Here is a 23,182-nt window from a genome sequence, read left to right on the forward strand (position 1 = left end):
ATAGTTATTTACCATTAACCAAACATATATTTTTCATCGATATATCTTTATTTTAAACTTGTATAAAATAGTTATCATCATAATTCAAATTTATAGCATTTTGTAAATGTTGAATTATGACAAAAATATAATGTTGCGTCACTTGCTTAGTACCTAATTGAAGAATATTTAAATCAGTAAATAGATTATTATAATATAGTGTTAAATGAGATACATTCAAATTATCTCCAGTATAACCCTCAAATAGACTCCAGTGATTTTTTTTTTTAATTGTAATAATTCTTTAATCTAGTATTGCTGGCCATTTTTCTTGAATAATTGATTAAAATATAATATTAACATAAATATTTCAATTTTACTAAAGTTTAAAGTTTTCAAAAAAATATCGTTTTTTTCAAATTGACATTAAAAAAGTTTAATTCTCATTAAAAAAAGAGGGAGAATTATATATCATGTAAGAAAATTTATAAATTATATACAATTTAAATCATAAAAATAATTCAGTAATAAGTGTATTAAAAATTCTTAAAATCAGAAAAAAATTGAATAAATGTATAACTTAAAAAAATGTGATCATTCTTGGTGAATTACTTTGTATATATATATATATATATATTATTGTTATAAAAATACTTTATTTTAAATTTCTTTTATAATCATTTAATACTTTTTTTTTTCATTGCGTTCCGTTGTATTCTATGTCTATGTATTTGCATTATAACAAATACACAAAGTAATTGGTTATAATGGATTTTACAATTCTCCCTTACATAATATTGTAATAAACGGACGAGAGAAAAAGATTAATATTAATATTATAATACTTGAATCTTATGCTACAATAATTCATAAAATGATCGTGTTACAATGAAATATTTTTACCACAAAATATAAAAACAGAATTTATTATGACGTATTATGATCATGATCATATTAAATAAACATGAATGAATAGAGAACATGCGTATAAATTAATAACAAAAACCAATCGTAGTGAGTTTCAAATGCCTAAGAGATCTCCGGTAAGTTGGTATTATTATACGGAAATGTTCATCTCTCCGGTTTAATGCATTTTAATTTATTGAAATATACTCTACGGCTAAACATTCAAGTTTAACCTTATTTCTTTACCAAGACTACAAGAGTAATGTTCTGACATAGAAATAATGTTTGGGAATATGAAATTTGGTTTCGTTTTGAAAATCAACGTTGAATTCAAACGTGAGTGCTATTTAAGCTTCGTTACAGAGGATATTTTATGTCGAAAAAAAAGTACGAAACGTGAAAATTATATTATGTCTATCACGTAATCGGGCAAATGCAATGTCATTTATCTCGTTGAAAATCTTCATAATGATGATTTATTGATTTCGTATTTTTTTTCATCCCCACTTTATTATTGATACTATTATTCAAAATTCAAATATGTTATTTATTATACCACGCTCTTCATAAAATCTTATATTATAATATTCTCCTGATATGATATCGAAGGAATTATTATGAGATACCATGAAAAAAAAAAAAAATTCAGTCAACTAATTTTGTAGTGGTTCTGTTATAGGTATTATTTTCAATTATATATTTATGAGTTATAAGCGCATTTTAATTTTTATTCGGTTATTTTTTTTTCAATTTTTTTCGAATTTTTTTCTTTATACCCATTGTTTTTAGCAGTGCCAAATCGAACGGTTCTCACGTTTTTCCAAATAATCTATCACATAATATGTGATGTCAATTGACTGATTATTATTTCTGTTACACAATATGAAATGTGTTGATAGTTTGAGAATAATCTATTTAAAATTTGTTACAATGCATATAGTTTTTTACGGTATAATCATTAATAATTTCATCTGCAGTATAATATTTACAGCTCAACATTAGATTTGCATAATGGAACACAACATTTTTTTTTTTTAATTCATTAGTTGTATGAGTACATTCTATGTTCGCTTCTAATAGTTTATGTAATATTATACGTGTATACGCCTCCACGATGCATTCAGAATACCTTGAGAATATCTTAAGATCTTCATCAACATACTGTCCTATTGACATTGCATATATGGGTACTCTCATTATGACGTATTATTACTTGTGGAAATGTACATAACCCTGACATCAGATAGGTATATCCAGGTCCAATATTACAGCTATGTCTTTGTTGGTGAAAGCTTTTGCGTAATTTGAAATGATTCTAAAATTATTCTGCACGTGACATCTGTAGGCGAATGTCGTGAAAATAAAATATGCGTGTGTGTGTAATATATTAATATATTTACCGGTACAATTTTTAACACATATTTCATGGCAATGTTTATTATTATACTTCGAAATGAACCATATGTTTTACAAACTTTTTAATATTAAATTAAAATGTAAAATTCCTAAAAAAAAGTTTTTATAGTTATTATAAGTTCAGTTCAGCAAAAAAACTTACTATTGAGTTTTATATCATACAAACATGTATTTATTTTAAAGTCACGCCACATAATGATATGCACAAAAAAGAAAAAAATAAACGTTCAATTTCAATCAAATTGTATAATTTATACTTTAATAAAATTATACACTAGAAAAGTAACTAAATAAATCTGTAAAAATATTATTCCTAATTGCGTCGATTGTAACTTTTAAGGTAGGTACAATGTAAGAGACGTTGGTAAAAGTTACACGTCGTTTTATTTTTGGAAGAATAATATGAAGTTTCTTTATGTTTTTATATATTTTTTTTTATCATACATGTGTATATGTGTGTGTATTATTTTTATTTTATTTTCAACTGAAAACGTGATAATTTTAAACATAAATGATATGAGTTGTGAAACACAAAATAGAACACCAAATAAATAAAGTTATTTTCTTTCTAACCAATAAAAATATATTACTTATTTACGATTGTACTAATAAAACAACAACAACCAATGAATAATATTTTGAGAACACGTTTTACTACGAATTTCATGAATTAAATGCAATCAAAGTCTATAATACTGACATGCTATATGAGAACACTTATTAAATTATTTTTAAAAATACATGATAAAATGTGTATGTATTTAATGATAACAAGTTTTTTTTTTAAATATTTAGTAGACATTGTTTATTTTATAGAAAACAATATTGTTTATTTTCACATGATTTAGCCCAACAAAATAGATTTGTTATAAAGGAGCGACAGACGATATTATAATAACAATTATTATTTGGGTATATTATTATAGGTGTTATCATTAAGTCAATGCCTTTTGTCTAGAAATCTCGTATAGCGGCATGTTTAATTAACATTCATTGTCTATATTATCGAAAAGGTGTGGCAAGATTGGTAGTTAAATTCAAATATAATATTATTCAGTATTAACGTACTATCTATAAAAATGTTTAATGGTATATTTTAAAAACATTAACGCCTATTGACTTAATAATTATATATTTTCTACCGTAGTCAATGACTAAATTTGAGTATATTTAAGACGTGACACAAACAATTGTAAAAAATTAACACTTACCTAATTAAAATGGTACAATTTTTTTTTTAAATTAATTACAGCTTAACCTAATTATACGTTGATATATTTAAAAACCATAAAGAATCCATTATAAATGTACCGTCCAGATAATCATGACATCGCAGACATAAAGAACGGGTTGGTTATCGGGACAATACGAATAAAAGTATAATAGTTTTCACATATAAAATTAAATGAAATAATTCACGATAATAAGATAATAATATTGATGCGGGCTGCGCAGGTATGTTGTGAATATGCAAGCCAATAGAATGAAAATTATAATATTTTTATTATACGCAAATTATAATTTTATGACCTCATTCGGTCAAATAAAACAACGATTTTTTTGATTCTCAAATATATAACATAACATGTATACATAATTTATAAATATAAAATATGGTTGAATAAAAATAAATATTATAAATTATTCAATTAATGCTATATTAATAACATTAACTTTATACAAATATTATATCTTATAAGACTATAAGAATTTTTAAGTTCTTCAAAATATCAAACTGCGTTTTCCAGTGTATTTATAAACTATAATTAGTAGACTTATACATTTAGAGTAATATAGTTATAAATTATACTGAATAATATGCTAAAGAACGTTCATTACATTTATATTATTTTATTAAGTTGAGTATAATCTAACCTGTTATTATGCTTTTTATTTTCAGCTGATATGGAACAAACATCATTTATAAAATAGCTGCGAAGTCGTACAATAATGATGAATTGTTTAACATTACTCTTTTGCTGAATTACAGTTTTTGAGTTATCGTGAATATATTTATAAACATAAGTGTTAATTAAATATTAATGCTATAAATTTCAGTATTTATGTTTTTTTTTTTTATAAATATATATATATAAATATAATAATGTAAATTATAATAATTTATCGGTTTAAAATGAAATATTTACTAAATTCAATATTGTAGTGTACCGGAGAAATGAGAATGTAAAAGAAAAGGATAAACATGGTTCCGAATGAAATTAGGATTTCTTCAATATAAATTATCTTTCTATAAAGTTAAGAATTTTGTTATCCAATTCACCATATACAATTTATATTATGTTTTAATTAGACAAAGCTAAATATTGTGATTCCTAACATTAATTTTTTATATATACCTATATATATATATTATTATTGATTATATAATTTATGTTGATATTAAGTATTTTTAAAAATTGTACTAAGTTTTTTTTATCATTATTACAATACAATTATTTTAAATAGTTTACTATAGCTTAGTTTACTAAAAATGTATAATTATAACCCGTTATTGTTATTGTTTGAACCATGTTATAGGCTGACTGTGCTGTTATGAAAAAATATCACCATTACTTTCTTATGCTATACAATAATACACAGAAAATATGTAAACAAAAAGATGTGTATGGTTTTACGTCCAAATGTATTTATGAATACTAACATAGTATATTTTCCCAGAAAAAAATGTTATGCTTTATTTACCCATGTATCTTTCTTATAATTTAATGTATATAATAATATAATATGATTAATTTGGTTTACTTATTAATGATAAATATGTTAAAAATGTTAAAAATCAGTGTGATTCCTATGACATGAAGCCGGCCACTCGATTAATGTCTAGTGTTGTAAATAATTAGTTCTCAAAACTTGAATGTTGTTTTGAATTTAATAATATAACGTTGAACAGATGAATAATCATTGTGTATTTAATTATTATATTATTTCGTTGAATTTCAGGTTTTTAAACGTTACGACGTGTATAAATGTGCATTAGTTTTGCAGTATGCGTATCTGTTGAAAAAAAAAGTAATTATTTTATTACTTATAAGTAATTATAGTTAATGTATATTCTGCGTATTGAATGCTTCAATAATTGGTTTAATTAAAAAATTAAACAAATTTATGACTTCGGGACAATGAAGGTAAGTTATCATACTTGATAAATTATAATAACACATAATTTTCTAGTAATATTATCAACGACCCAAATGCAAATCGCGAATCTAAAATCATTCGTCCAAAAGATATAACTGGATAAATTAATGTTACACGGAACTAATGAAGGAAATTAGAGTAGCCAGATTGAACCATATTAAGTACCTACAGTACTCATCCGTTTGATCGGGCCAACTCTACATAGTTTCATAAACCGATAATGAATCGTCGTCAGGTATCAATGCACACAATACACCCTGAGAGTTGTCTGTATGTAATTATTGAGGCAATCGAAGTATATGACAAATGTGCCACAAATAACAAATAATCACGAGTCAGTTTTTTATTTAATTTTTGCATGCAAAATCCAAAAGTATCCGGTTTATTTGTTTTCCCGAAAATGATTTTTATTCGTAATGTGAAGTAATTGTTTCCGAGCAACTACCGTGTCGATTAAATATTTTGTTGTCTTCAATTTTGTTAATTATTTAATAATAGTTCCAATTTCATATTAATACATTATGAATGTGCCAATCAATGTAAAAAGTACAGACATGATTCGATTACGAAACTTAAAAAAACAGAATACTTAAACTTAAAATCAATTGCTTGTAATAAGCTTTTTTTTTGTAAAACATATAATTACAACAAGTAATAAGATACTTAGAATAGACTAGATTAATACAAGCCTTACATTTCAATAGTTAATAATTAAAATAAATTCAAAGCAAATAATATCTTATAACTAGTGATACAATCACATCACTTCAAAATTATGATAAATTTTAGATAATATAAACATAAATAGTTAAATATTTCATGGTTTTTAATTTATGTAGTGTATTTTATTACCATTATAATATTATAATATAAATACATCGATGATTGAAAATCTTAAAATGTTATGTAATATATTATACACATTTAAATAAAACTAGGTATGTAAAAACAAATTACTGGAGTAAATTTACCTATTATCAAGTTTTATATTATCTAAAAAAATTACATATGATTTTATTCATATTATCATTTTAATATGAGTTATGGGCATTTTAATGTTTTAATATTTTACATAGGTATAAATCACTTTAAAATTTATTATGATATCAATAATGCATATTATGTCATTTTCTAGACAATATTCTTACTTTTAAATTTGATGATAGGTAAATTTACTCTTATTATATTAAAGCAAACATCAAAAAATTTGTTCTGCTGAACAAACATTTGTTATGATTTACGTTAGTAAGACAGAGACAACACATGGCTTCCTTTCAATTAACACATATGTTACTTATTTTTCTAATAATGTTAAACTAATTGATTACATTTTTCATTGCATTTTGTGTAAAGATTTCTACATCTAAAATTGTACAAACTTTATATTAAGGTGACCATACGTGACGTTTAGAACAAGTATCTTTATTTTTTTGATCACCATGACTTGTTAGCCCAACAAACTCAACATCGGACAGAAAGCTTTTTATCTTGTCTTATAAAGGTGATTTTATTTTAATTCTTATAATATCATAATAATTAAATACGCGTTGAAAAGAAATCTGAGAGAAAATCAATATTTTTACAGTTTTATATGGGAACATTATGGATATAATATATTATATGGAGTTCTAACCAATAATTTTTGTGAAATGAATTAAGTATGACACGTTATATTGTACAATGTTATTAATTTATAGAAATCTATGTGGTTTTTGCTAATATTTTGTTAATAATAATAATTAAATAAAAACAATATTGTTGTATCACACATAAGACGGCGAATAATGTAGGCAAAATTACTACACTCGAGTGTAGAAACACAAGTTTAATATTATTTTCAAGAGACATGGTAATGACTAATTGCATAAGAAAGCAATAATTTTGAATAATATGCTTACTAATTAGATTACAAATTTTAATTTATTTAACCAGACACAGCTAATTACTACTAATGTGTTGTATTAAATAAATTTTTTTACTATTCACACTAAGTTAATCATCTACATAATATTACTAGATTTGTTAATTATTAAATTCTAAGCGGATAGATCAATGAATAGGTTTAACAAATACGTTCGGGTGCATTTTTTCTACTTATTTACAAACAACAATAGATGTTTGAAAAGTTAACTAAATATTTGTATTATAATTTTTTATAAATAATAACATTTATAGGCTTTTTTAAAAATCTTTGTTTATAAGTAAAATAATATTGAAAATTTAATACAAATTGCTTTTATAGTAATATCGAAAATACAATAACATTTTTTTTTATAAGCTCTTAAAGTTAAAATTTTGAAAACAGTCGTTAAAAACATAAAAAAATCACAAATAATTTTGCAGTTGAAACTTTTAATTTTAAAAGGTAAAGCTTGAAAAATGAATACACGGTTCTTGATAAAATAATTTTACAGAATACTATACATGTAAAAACTACAGAGATTAAAAAAAAAAATATGATTTATACGGTACAATTTTATTTTGGAAATAACAATTTTAATGTCATATAAACTAACAGTTTTGTTTAATTTTTAGTTGTTATTATATTTCCTTTATACACTTTGCAGACTTTTTTAGTAACATTAAATATAATTGTTATAATAATTTAACAATTGTAAATATAATATGCATATAATATATTTATATATATATATATACCTATTAAAATTAAATTGTAAGTTTAATAAAATTTAAACAATAAACAGTTAGTAAAATATTATGCTATTAACAAGGACAAAAACTGTATTAATCTATATGACTGTTGTATATATTTATAATCATAAATTTATAATTCATATTATATGAAGTTATGTGATATTATAAAAATTTAATATTAAAGGTTCTAACGAAAATATTAAAATTATGAAATCTTTGGTAATGTAAACAGTGAATGACTACATTCTGTAGACAGTACTTTAACAATATTTAAAAAACATAGACAGTATAGAAAAATCACATTTCAGCAAAATAAGAGGTTATTATATAGGCCAGGCTAATATAGCAAATATTATACCGATACCACAAAATGATTATTGTTATAAAGCGCTAATGACACGTTGAGCAAAAGGATGCGTACCTTCTCAAATGGGTCAGTTGTCAGTCGTACGTGGGTAACCGATGATCTGGACACGAACAAGTGTACTTTAATTTTGTGATTGTTTAATTTTAATAAAAGGTTTCAGTACGTATATATTTAATGTTTACTTTTTTTCTCTTGTACTAAGAAATAGTAACATTACTTTTCTCTGCTTTAATTTAAAAACAATTAATTATAGGTTGTTGAAGATTGAAGGAAATAGTGAAGTAATCGTTATGAAAATTTAAAACCTAACTGAAACCGGTTGGTTTTTTTTAATTTTTCAAAAGTATGCAGAAGTACACCGGTAAAAAGGATGTTTACGACAGTTACCATACTTTTAATTTATACAACATAGAATATATAATTTTCCCTTTTAAAACTAATGTATCTCGAGCACTGATGTCCAACTCGTTCAATCAGATTTTTTCACAATTTAATTATCCACTAATCGTTTGCAACCTCTATGAACAGTTTTAAACAAATTAAGTTTGGTAAATTTTAATTATTATTTATTTTAAAAATTAAATCCTATAATTAATGTGACACAATAGTATTATAGATACAATAGATACAATAGATACAATAGTATTTCAAAAGGAAAAACTAAGAATAAAATAAAATATATTTGTATTTTTAACTTAAACAATATTGAACATTATACAATTATAAATAATATGCAAATTGGCTTAAACCTAGAAAATAACAAATAAAAACATTTATTAGAGTGCCATTTAATCGGCTACCACTTACCAGAGACTTAGCCAATTTATGTTATCTAAAAGTTTTAGATAATCAAGTTAAATTCGAATAAACTGCTTTAGACATAATCAAATTTGCCTAAACGTCATAAAGAGACAGTACGTCTTTTGTGAGTGTGTAACGTGTTCAATCTAAAAAGTGAGTGACAGAAATAAGTGTCTGTTTTACCATAGGTATTCAGGATGCCGTTTCTATTCGATCATCAAAAAAAAAAAAGAAAAAAAAACATTTTTTACAAGTACATTGTTGAGAGCGACTTAACAAATAAGACCTCAGCCACGACAATAAAGGATTACGAGAGCTATAAATCTTGGGCTTATGGATCAACGACAAATGATTAACAAAATAAATAGCTTTTTTCAAATCTACCGAATTTATATATGACATCAACTGGACCAAAAGCCCAAACTATTAACAACAAATTGAGAATATGTCTCTTATAACTTACGCTTTGTCTTTTCTGATAATTTTTCTGTAATCGAGTTAATTTATATCATAAAGAATTATTATTCATTCGGTAAAAAAATTGTAATGCAATCGGGCATAATGGTATACTACAAATCAATGATTATTATTTGAAAATAAATATTATACAAATTATTAAATAATAGTGTATTAATTGGGTTGTGTTGCAATTATGTTTATAGCTGAATACGGTTAGTTATAGAAAATTCACTATGACATTAGAAAACATAAACCATTTTGTATGTTGGAAAAGTGTGTTAGAGTTGTATTCTTTTTAAAGCAATTTAATATAAAGACGTCTTATCTACTTTTATATTCAATTAAATTAAACAGACTTATTCAAAGATTCAATAAATTAATTTCAAAGATGTCTTTTTTCTTCTCAACAATGTTTCACACTTAGTGTAAACAGAATTAACGAAATATTTGAATACAGCAGTCATTCCTAAAATTTCCGAGGTTATTTTCCAATTTAATTTCATAGGATGTAGTGATGAGCTATTTGAACAATGTTGTTCTATAAACTACTCTCGGGTTATGATATAGGTATTATAAATTAAATAAGAATGTTTATAAGAGATAATAATATGTACGCTTGAATATCTCCTGATTGATTACCTGGCTAGAACCTATCCATGTATGGAAATAAAGTTAACCGTGAGAAGAGTAAAATATGTATAACAAAAATACCAATTGCTCAAACAACTATTTACAATGTTATGATAAAATCGTTTGGTTAAATCTGTTTAAACTCACAAAGCAGTTTTAAACTTGTATAATTGCACGCGCTGTTTTATTATTTTTAAAATCTTCGTTGGATAGAAAAAATCGTTAAAAAAAATTATGCTTTGATTAGTTTTATCTTTTTTTTTTTTGGGGGGGGGGTGGAGGGGGGTGTGGGCGTTTTATTTAAGCTGTTTAAAGGCATCAGCTTGAGTGAAAAGACATCGAAATAGTGTACTGTAAGAAATTAATATCATACTGCACATTCATAAATACTAATGATCCACTTATGAGGAGTAATCGAATCGAAGATAAATAAGTAGATGATTTATCGATGAGTTAAACGCACACGAAATAACTTTTCAAACAGACACAGTAGATATATCTACGTTTTCAAAGAACAAGAAAACATTAAATTGATACAAACAATAATAATAAGGAAGCGTGTGTTCTTAAAGATTCAGTTACACGAACCAAACACGAGAAATCGATATATATATATATATTTATAACATAACGTCGGATAATTAACCGTTTTATACTGAAACACTAACGGGAAACGGCATTTTAGCACGACTTATACGACGGTTAGAGGCTAAATGTCATACGGAATAAGATAAAATACCTTACGGTTATTACGTCAAGCCATCAAAAAAATATTGCACGACTCTCGTACACTCGGTGGCGGCGTAACTAATAGTCGGTTGAACATCGGGCTGAATTGAACACGTCATAATACGATTTCGCGAGATAGTGTACAGTTCGAATGTCTACGCGGAAATGACGGAAATAATGGTGTAACGTCAACCGTCGTCTGATCGGGATGGCGTTCAAAACTTTACACGGTCATCGTGAATAGTAATTGACGCGGTAGTGACGAAAAAAAAAAAAAACGAGAGCAATTAAAATAATAAATTGTTATAAAGAAATACATAATGACGATATGGTAGGTAAAAACGCAATAATATGTTAAGATACGCCGGACGACGTTTATATTTTGAAAAAAAAACGTAATATCCACCGTCGGCCTGACACGTCATAGTTCATTACTTTTTATTCTATCGGAATAATTTATTGTTTTTTTTAACTTAATTTTAATAAGGTCTTTAAGTCTTTAAAAAAAAAATGTTCATAAAATATTATACGAATCAAAACCGGGAAATGCATATTTCTCCAACAACTAATAAGGATTTATGTGCATTTATTACACGTTCATCAGTAGTTGTTATTAATAACACCGAGAGCATTGCATTTTTCTCGGCGCAATTTTTATTCTTTTCGTAGGAATAATATTTCACTTTCTTAATTTTGAAAAATATAAACCATAGATTTTATTCAAAAATGTAATCGAAATTGTTTAATCCACGGAAATATTATACGAACTTAAATTGATATTTCATCGTCGTGTTTATAACGTTATACAATTATAAATGACAAAATAGGTATTGCATAAAATATTTTTTAATTTTAATTTTATTACAAGTACAGGGATTGTATAGTTGTCAGTTAAAATATACTTAATTTAACTTTAATATCATAGATCAAACTTATGATACGAAATGTTATTAGATAACCCGTGATTATTATACTTTGACTAACTTCTCAATTATTATAGTATGCATTAAACAGTCGCAATCCTGAAAACACGCGAATGAGTTCAAGTATCAGTTTTAATTGTCTTACGTGTTTCAAGAGAAGTATTATAATCGTTTAAGTAAAAATATAATACAAATGTTGACGTAAAACAAAAAGTTTTGTGTTCAGAGAAAGTCCTTGTATTCCGTTTCAAACAATGTATTTAAAACACTTCTTATCGTTATCGATTTTTTTTTCTCGAAATGACACGAAATATACAGACAATTTAAAACTATTTCGCTTAAATTTCGGATTAAATCTAAAAATACCGAGTATAAATCTAAATCTAATACTCGCCGCAAAATAAAAGTAATGTAAATTCATGTTTGAATAACTAATGTTATTAATAATGCGTTTGCTTTTATGCTGCAGCCGAGAGACACGCGTGTGCTTCATTCAAGGACATTATTTTTAATTGCATAACATTTAAATTTTAAATGCTTTTTAATGGCCGTAACTCAATTTTTTTTAATAAAGAGTCTCCGAATACGATTACTCTAATCGTTAGTGTTATTGTTGTATTTTATGAAATAGACCGTGTCGTTCAAGCTACTACATACCAAATTTTGACTACCATCATTAAGTATCTATTATCCATAAATTACAAAATAATTAAAAAATGTAATGTCTCGACATTTTTAAAAATGAAAACCAAAAGTCAAACGATTTAAATCATCGTGTAAATGCTCGTGTACGAGATTTTAAACTAACGATCGTTTGACTTATTAGCCATCGCAAAAATAATATTTAAATAAATTTAAAATTAAACGTTTTAAAAATAAACCTTCATCGATTAAATGAAAAAAAAAATATCAAAGATTATTGTTAATACCCACGTGCTCTGTGTTCTATTTAACTTTTTTATTTTACATCAAAATAAATATAATTGAAAAAAAACTATAAAAAAAAACTTATCGCTAAGTCTTGACTTATGAATCGTGATATAAGCAGATTATATCAAATAATTATACAACGCAAACTAACTCAAATACGTTATCTGTATTGAAAATTATGAATAGAATACCATTATAACGGGAAACATAAAAAGTCGTTTGATAGTTATATTAATCCCTTAATTAAACACGTGGTCTATTCCGTCATCAATTATAAACAATCTTATTCTTCCAGATTTTGTCTTCTAATAATTCATTATACTCTCAGAACCAAACCATTAACAACACCTCTCTCTAGTTGTCGGTATAATATCCAACACAAACAATCAATACACACTTTAAAACGCATTTTCCGTTAGTTGAACTCTAATAGTGTTGTATATTATACATCAACTCGGTAAATATACCACTAAAACTAAATTAAGTTGAATATTTTGAATTTTGAATATATTTTTTTATCATAAGCACACAATATGTGATGGTGTGGCTACTATTTTTATAATATAATATACAATGGTTAAAAATAGTCTGATATTATAAAAATTATTTTGTTATTAATTGATTTGTATAAATACAAAATTTAGCCATTTCATAAAATTCATTACAATTTCTATGTATTATGTGTATTATGTTATAATTCTAACAAAACGATATACATTTAATGAAGTGCGGAAACTTGGTGCTATTTTACGAACTGAATAGGTATCTATGCCGTGAAAATAATGGTAATTGTATTATATGACATAATAATTAATCAACACTATCATGAAAAGGTCTTGATGATAAATATATTTATTTCATATGTATCCACTGTTTTTTGTTATAATTAAACCGATAAAAAAAAATTTAAACTCGGTTATATGTGCAATTATTATTAATTATGAGGTATTTTTAATTTTGTAATATTCCAAAATTGAATTTTAAAATAGTAACACTAACATTATTTTTTTTTATTTTATATTCAATTATACGATTTAAATTCAACTAATGACAGTCAAAATATAAATTTTGTACCTAAAGAATATTGAATTTGAGGTATGTAAAATATTATAAGAGAAAAAATTAAATTAAATAGTAGACTTTTGATGTATGCTGTGAACCCCACATTAGTGATTCTATTTGTAGTTATGAACGCATATTTTAATGTTTTGTTGTATTAGTCTTAAATTATTATATATTCATTTACATACTTTGCCTTTGATGCAGTTCAAAGACTAAACGTTATAAAATAAATATTGCTAAATAGTTTGTGTCAATATTAAAAATAAATATACAAATGTATAATACGCATATAAAGTTGAAAATATTATTTTTAACATGAAAATGAATTAATCATCGTTTAATTTTAATAATCAGTTCAAATTTTCTAAGCGCCTATTAGTCTATCGCCTAAATAGTTTAATGTATAATATTATTGACTATTAGTCACACTAGAAAAGGTTATAGAACAGTATTTTTATTAAATATTTAGACCGGTAAAACAGCACGATTACGAACTCTTTGCTTTTTTCTAAACACGATTGCGGTATGCCACTAAATGAAAAAAAAAAAAATGACTTATTATCACATATTATTATATTATACATTATTTACTATGTCGAAATTCCAATACACATTTAACGTTTATCAAAATCGTTGCCGACGATGTGATGATGGGCAGGCATTTTATAACTATACAAGACCCGAGACGTTAAGACGATTATTCCGTCGGTTATGGCTAATGTCTATTGCCAATACAGTTGAACGAAAGGTATTACGCCGTCCGTCAAAATGAGTAAAACAACTCGAATTCATATTTGACTTCCTGGTCGGAACAAATTTACAATAAACAACGCGATACCACATTTTATGCTTCAATCGTCCATCATATTTTCGTCGTGAAAAATTCATAGAAAGCGCATCTAATAATAATAATATTATGATTCACGAGAACTCTGCTCCGAGTTATTCTGACGAATAATCTTTTGTTATGATTGGATACTTATTCCATAAATAAAGGTTCAAACTATAATTCTATAAAAATGCAATACAATCAATAACGCACTTCAAAAGCAAAAAAAAAAATATGCGCTTAAAAATATAATATGTATTATTTATATTATAATTTTCCCGTTGTGCGTGTATCTACAACCGATCTACAGTCAATATGGTAATAAGTAACTATGGGATTCAAAATATAATAATACAATACGTTTTCGGCGAGAAATTCCTATCGCGAGATTATCCATTTCAATGTAGTTGGTATTTTTCACTTATTACGAACAGCATATATTTTAATCGGGATAACGTTTAATTACCAGTGTACTACTAAAACTATTATCTTCGCTGAGTACGAGCAACTGTATAACTATGTATTACAGTCCAGCGTATAAATCAACATATAGACTGATATAATGATTATCGAATTTGATCTAAAAAAATCGTCAGATCATGAATTATCATTGTATGCTAGACGCCGCTCTATACACCAGTCGTCGAGCAACTCGATTCGATAATTGTTTCAAATTTAACGAACGATAAGTTCAAAAAAAAAAAAAACCAAATAAAAACCAGCAAACACCTCGAACGACGTCGAGTCCCGGTGATATGTATGCGGACGTGTTATAGCGTGGATTTTTGAGGCCACCGGGAACTATGCGGCTGTGTGCCGTATCGTATAGAGCAACACGTGCGAGAAATGTATTGACGGGACATTTTCCAATCGTTTCGCGTTAGTCTTGTCGGCATGAACTTTAAATAATAGAACAGTGTTTTGGGATCGAATACTACACGCTGCAGCGCCGGCACGGCGTACGATACATCACCTTCAAATAAATTCGGCAAACTCTCGTAAACTCTGTTTGAAAAATTCAAATGCTCGTAACGTTTTACCGCACATATTATTTACATGGAGGACAAACGATAAATCATTGGAAAGCTATACCAACAAATGTAACCCACCGCCGCGAACATTTATATACATTGATATACGCAATTAGTTTTCAACACGCCATTCGCCGAACCCGCGGGGAATAATAATTATTCCGGTACATAATATAATTTGACAAAAAGGAAAATTAAAATATAAGAGACAAAAACATTAGGTATGTCAGCTGTATTAAAATACCGAGTTCTAAATAGTTGTTCATTTAAATAATCCGGGCGGGCAGCCACCAGCAAATTCATATAATTACTGTGAAAAAAAAATTTTAACGAGCTCAACGCAGAAGCCAAGGTTAGATAATATTACGAATTAACATAATAATCGTCAACCCGATCACGTCATCGCTATATAACAAACCATATGTGCGTATTAATAATATATTTGTATACACTTTTCAAAGTCCATCAGTCATGGCTCTTATCGCCAAAGAGAGTGAATAACTATATTATACGGGAAAAAGATTTTTTATTCGTCCGCATCGTATACTCTCCCTCGAATCGTAAAAATATACGCATTTGACCCACTTAATAATATTATTACGTATAACTTACTGGACGTCTGTTGTGTATACACCACGATACAAACACGAAGTCCAGACAAACATCGATGGAGGAACCTTCACCACGCGAGCAAGTACGCAATATTTTACTGTTTGTATGATATTAAAATTCATAAAAATATTTAATATGCAATACGCGGTATTTGCAAATTCGTGTGTGCACTAATCATATACGAATCACACCATTGGCGACTCTCTTGTCCGTGAAATTGTACTGAAATATAACACGACATCGGGTTTTTTTTTATTATTATTTATTTAACCGGTAGGATTTCTCAGCGCTATGCGTCTAGCGAGTGAACTTTGGCAGTTTACGAGCGAAGTTGGTATAAATGGATGGCTATAAATTCTGCCTTTTGCGTATAGGTATAGAGATCTTAATGGATGGGCAGGCATAGTAAATTTTGGAACATAATAAGGGGCGTTGGCGATTAAATAAACGACGAGTTTTTGACTGGAAAGTGTGGATTTTCGGCAGAACCTCATATTCGAATAGGCGCTTAAGAAGGAGTATTACAATATAATAATATAATATAGCTGTTAGGGGTTAGTGTGTGGTTATTGATGCATCATTTCGATATAACGTTGACAGAACGATATTATTATATATACGTTTGAAATACATGCATTTGTATGTATCCATAGGCGAGCTGTTATTAGCATAATATTGCATTACAACAAATAACAATTTAATAGTGTGCAACGCCATCATCGTGTTGAATAATCGGTCAATATTGGCCGTCAAAGCATCCGGTACGGTATTATGACCTAATGCGATGACTGATTGCCTACGTGTCTTACTGTCAGCGCTGTGCTCGTTGACGTAAGACATAATTGAATCGAGATGAATAAGTATCCCCAGGGCACACTTTTAATGTTGCCAAACGATAAAAACAACCGTTGCAAGTTGTTGACAACAACTAGTTAAAATTTAAGCTCTGGCTTTTGAGTTTGACACTTTCCGCGGTCGTTATAGAATGAGTAAACATCCTTCAAAATATCATCGGAATCATTCGTTAGTCTATAATCAAACATTGACAGGGACTTTTATTTATTCAATAATGGGATACCGAACACACACATAAAGAATGAAACTAACGTCCAATAGACATTCATTAATAATTCTACATAGAATACAGTTAATAAACATGTTAATTAAATTGTTTTACAAGCCATTATCGACAGTTATAACACGCTGTGCTCCCCGTATTTAACGTTAACAACAGCACTACAAATACTTTTAATACACAACTTCATAGTTTATTTCGTGTTTGTACAACACCGTGTTTGGTGATTACTTATAACCGCTGAAACATTTTAATAAAGCCGAATAATGTTTTTGGAGCGAAATTCCTAGAACTTATGGACATGACAAGCCACGTGGTTGAACTCATTGATTTGCGGAAAATATTTTCGATCGTTATTACAAAACAATATGACATACTACGTAAAACGTAGGTACATATTCACAACTAAACTTCATAGGTCGTGAAACCGTTATACAGATAAAGCACAAACAAAATTTATTTAATAACATATTATAGCAAATGTGTAAAATCGATTCAAAAACAATCAACCATAGAACCAGATAATACGAATTAAACTGCATAGACTTTAACAGTACTTATATAGTTATATGATAAAACGTTGTAAGTTATGTGCAAAATAATTAATTTTGTTCAAAACTAATCTTATCATTTTTACCACAAAAGAAGCGCCTTGCAACTCTTAGAACATTTCATAGTTAAATGGGATGATAAATTGCATTTAACAGGCGAGTGTTGGATCAATAGTAATAAAACCTAAATAGATATGTACATATTTATATTTATGTGATTATTATATGTATTGTTGATGGAAACACGAAAATAATAGCCAAATATTTTTTATCGGAATAAAAATTACGATAAAACAACATTTATACTGCCTCTAAAATAATTACTTTTAGCAATATGCTTGTAACTCACAGCAGTGTACCTATATTTTATGGACATTTTGACTATATCCAACAAGTTTCGAATAACTATTAGTCGTTTGATACTTTTCACAATAACTGCTATTTTCGTATTTCGTTGAGGAATTTTATTGTAATTGTTGACGATTTATACATCCAACATCGCACTAGGAATTCATTTTCATTTTTCTGTAATTGAATAAATATAATTTTTTGTATTAGTTAATTCTTATCTATAATACATACTATATTGAATTGTTTAATATATTTTAGTATTTACGTATATATACACCATTTGATTGCTTATTATTTTGCTGTTATAGCAAGGACGGCAGAGATTAAAGGTGAAGACGAAAAACCACCTGCAAGTTCTTAAAATTAATTAAAATTGTACAGTTTTATCTATATTATAATATGTAACGTTATTATAAACCACTGGTATGGACCAAAATTATTATTTTTTTTTTTTTTTTACTTGAATAATATATTTTAGCGGTAATCAGTGACTTAATTTATATATTTTTTTAATAAGCATATTTTTATACGGCCGCAAACCTTGTTTGCAATCTATTCATTTGTCAGGCTAACCAATTTAAACAGTTTGTCAAATTAGCATGGGTAATATTGCATTTTAAAAACTCAATTATGTATCTTGCGCTTATATCAAACATTCAGAAATAATATTATTTTTACTGTTATTAAATTATAGAGTATAACTATTATAATTGTTTTAAAAAAAATTAATGCGGTTCGTTCAGTGTTTATTTGTATACATAATTATTGTGAAAGTGTTACAGTTTAATTTACATTTAAATATGGTATAAATTCCTGTCACGGTGTACAACATTTCCGATTACAGTCTCTGCATATAATCATTGTAAAACCTCTCCTACAAATCACAGTATACCTACGCGATATCGGTCATGCCAAACAACGGTTTAAGGCAATCGCTTTATATTTCTGGTGACAATCGCGTAATGACTAATATAAATAAAACGATAAACACACATAATAATGTAACATAATATTATTGTATTACGACGCGTCAACTCGATACCGTAATAATTTAAATATCGTTATAATAATATTTCCACGTAAACGTAAACATAACCATCGGAAAAACATCAATGGACGCCGGAGAGGGCGCAATTATACCGAAGGGATTGTTGAGGTTAAAGTGCCGGAAACTCGATCCGATGACCCAAAATATTCGAATGCAGACCGTCGCTCGTGCGGTCGTACATATAGATACCGCATAAATTGATTACTCCGTCGAGGAGATCTGTTTCCGTAATTGTTATTTGCATTTCGAAGTCAACTCAGCACGTGTGGCCCGACGACCCCCTAGCGATTAACCATAATAATATTATAATGATCACACTGCGACGTTGTATAATATAAGCTTGTCTCCATGACCGGACACAGTGTTCGGATGGTCGACCGTTTCGTCGGCGATCCTTTATTATTACAGTCATCTCGCAATACATTTCGTAATACTGCCGTTTTCGGGCAAAATATTTTTTTTTCCGTACGGAATCGTCGGTTTCGCCGAAGAGCGACGATAAAACGCGATCGTCGAATACCAATCACTACACAACTCATAACGTTACGGCCGAACGGACTCAACACTAATAGAAACGAACGCAGACGTATATATATATATATATATAGAATCGCATCATTAAAATAATAATACGTATAGGTCAACCTACCCACTACAGTTGTACCTGTCTAAGACCGCGAGTGTTAAAGCCGCCGGAGAATACGAAACGGCCGACTGCCGACCGCAATACTAACAACAATAAGTAATAACGGCGGCGCCGCCGGTTCACGGTACATATTGTATACAGTAAAGTTTCGTTCGAGTGCAATGTTGTTGTCTCTTTCACACGCACCTGCAAAATCGACTGCCGCCGAGCTGCAGTAGCAGTTGGTCGCAGACGAACGAACAGTGATAAATGGAAACGGTCGTTATTAGAGTGGGCGAAGGAGAGAGAAAAAGGGATGGAAAAAAAAATGGGAATAAAGATGATTCCAGACGGTTTGCGCGGAGAGACGGCGGCCGTTTTGTGTCTGTATACCTACTCATTTGATATATAAGTGTATTGCAGCGCGACGGTGTAGTGCGTAATAATAATAATATAACACTGTGCAGTTTGCGCGCGCGAGACATAAATAAAAGAGTTGTTGTCGAAACGCCACCAGTCATTGACTGCAGAGAACAAAAAAAAAAAAAAAATGTTAAAAGAACGAAATTTACGCGAAAAGTTATTTATCCGATCGGTTTCGGCCGGGGCTACGGTCGGGGCAGGGCGAGGAGGCGGATCGCGTACCACGTTTTGAGTTTAATATTTACAAGTGTAATAAGTTGCGAACACGTTGGCTGTTGCCGTGCGGCGAGCGCCCAGCGTCATTTTTAGTGCGTTTCGGTTTGTTTACGCCGTGCAAATATCGTAATGCAATATCGGAATAAATGAATAAATCATGTTTTTCGCATTATTCCAGAATTGTGATTTGTCATGTATAATCAATTATTATTGAGATAAAAAATTACTATGAAAAAATAATTGAATGATTCGTGTAAGACGTGTTATGTAAAAATATTATATAAGCGCAGTAAATTATATTTATTATAATACAATATAATACCCAGTAATTGTCGAGGTATTAATATAATATTCTTGTTTAAATTTCAATTAATAAAAATAAAAAATAAAAATATATTGTAAATCATAAAATGCTTGTAGGTATTATAATATCATATAACCTTATAAATTTAATAAAATAACAATTATAGCATATCGTACATTAACAGTTGAGATCTTTTGGTAGCATAAAAAAAATACTATGTAACTATGTATATAATAATATCGTTAGTAGTTCATCTTGATGAAACTAAACTGTTCAAACTTAACAATAAAAGTAGTATTTATACAGCCGAATACCTATCACTACTTAAAGGAGCCCAATTAGCTCTGGCGATTAATCATACAAAAATAGATATATGTTCTGATTCACTGAGTGCCTTAACTAACCTAAAATCCAAAATACTGACAGAGCCATTAGCTCTGGCAATTAGTAACCTTCTTTCCAAATCAAACAAAGAAATTAGTTTCGTATGGACCCCAGGTCATTGTAGCATAAACGGGAACGAGAAGACAGACAAAGCTGCCAGAAGTGCAATCAATAGTCCCGATAGTGAAATAATTCATATGTCCTCTCCTCATAGATATAAAAAGAAATATAAATGAATACTGCTCCAATTTGTGGAACTCACAATGGCACGTGACTACAGAAAACAAGTTAAGGGAAATCAAGTGCTCTGTTGAACTCTGGCCCGAATACGATGATCTAAACAGGAAAAACGAGGTAATTCTTAATCGACTTCGGATTGGCCACACTAAACTCACACACGGACTCCTCATGGCAAAAGAAGATCCACCCCTATGTTCAACATGTAATACGAACTTATCAATTAAACACATCATCGTCCACTGGTCAAACTTCAACGAAGCTAGGATAGACTTCAACATCCCTGACAACATATACGAAGCAATTGGTCCATTTTCAAACTTTCATAACATAATCCTATACCTTAAAAAAATTTAATTGTACAATAGTATATAACCTTAAAATGTAAAAGGTAATAATTTAAACTAATAACCTTTGTAGTTGATGCTTAATCAATTAAAAAAAAAAAAAAATAATAATATCGTTAAAAATAAAAACAATACAAAAGGGAACTCTGCTAAATAAATAGTTGTGCATCGCATCATTAAATAAAGGTTACTGCAATCGATATAAAAATAATGATGGATTTAAAATGTCAGAATTTTCAAAACAGGTGTTTTTTTTTTTAAATTGTCTACTCGTCATTATATTATATTTTATTTAAAATCAAATCGATTGTGCTAGACACCTGTTACGATTTAACTGTTCTAATTTACAGTTCACTTTGAGGTAGTGGCACTATTATTTATCTACGCTCAGTCTTAGACTGAGGGTATGTATAGTTATTATTTTCGTCAAAAATGAGTGCAACCAACCGTAAAACTAGAAAAATAAAAGTAAAGAAAGTATGAAAATTCCATATAAATTTATAGGCTGCAAGGGCGTATTTGAGGGGGGGAGGGGGAATTCGTCCCTCCATCACTCGTATTTTTTTCTATATAATACATTAACAAATAAATTATTTAGACAATTTCCCGTTTGATAAAGATCGTGAATCGTAATGATATCATACTTAATATAATAAGAATTATATGCCTATTAGGTAATCAACTGTAAATTATTTTTAGTTTGTATAGAAGAAAACTTAATTTCAACACCCGCCCTTACCAAAAAAAGTCTCAACTGAAATACGCCCTCAATAGGCTGACTCATAATAAGTATTTATCATTGACTTAAAATTAAATATATTCATTAGCTTAACGCTGCAAAAATGAGGTTGCATTTAAAATCTATTATACATAAGTTTGACCAACTTGCTCGGTTTTTTTAGTGACATCATCTTCAAATTATTAAATCATCGTATTATAATTTTTACGTTGATATGAAAATAAAAATGTTGTTTTCTAATATTAAAACAGGTAACTGATTTTATATCAAATTATTGTGATAATTATTTACGTAGGTACAAAGATAAAATACAATTAAAGGCATGTGATTTTTTTAATTTTCAGTCGTATATTTTTCCAGTAATGTATAATCTTTCAAAGTCGTGTCATTGCGT

At 28.0% G+C, this 23,182-nt stretch overlaps 1 protein-coding gene across 3 annotated transcripts in view; it reads left to right on the plus strand.

Moving 5' to 3' along the window:
- The window catches only part of LOC113549082, a 219,531-nt gene extending 215,206 nt beyond the window's left edge, over nt 1-4,325 (plus strand). For all 3 annotated transcript variants that reach the window (XM_026950239.1, XM_026950238.1, XM_026950240.1), the window contains one exon: nt 4,202-4,325. The gene's annotated coding sequence lies outside the window, so the exon portion shown is untranslated. The remainder of the gene's footprint in view (nt 1-4,201) is intronic.
- Nucleotides 4,326-23,182: the final 18,857 nt, after the last annotated feature.

Source organism: Rhopalosiphum maidis, chromosome 1 (genome assembly GCF_003676215.2).
Source record: "Rhopalosiphum maidis isolate BTI-1 chromosome 1, ASM367621v3, whole genome shotgun sequence".
NCBI lineage: Eukaryota > Metazoa > Arthropoda > Insecta > Hemiptera > Aphididae > Rhopalosiphum > Rhopalosiphum maidis.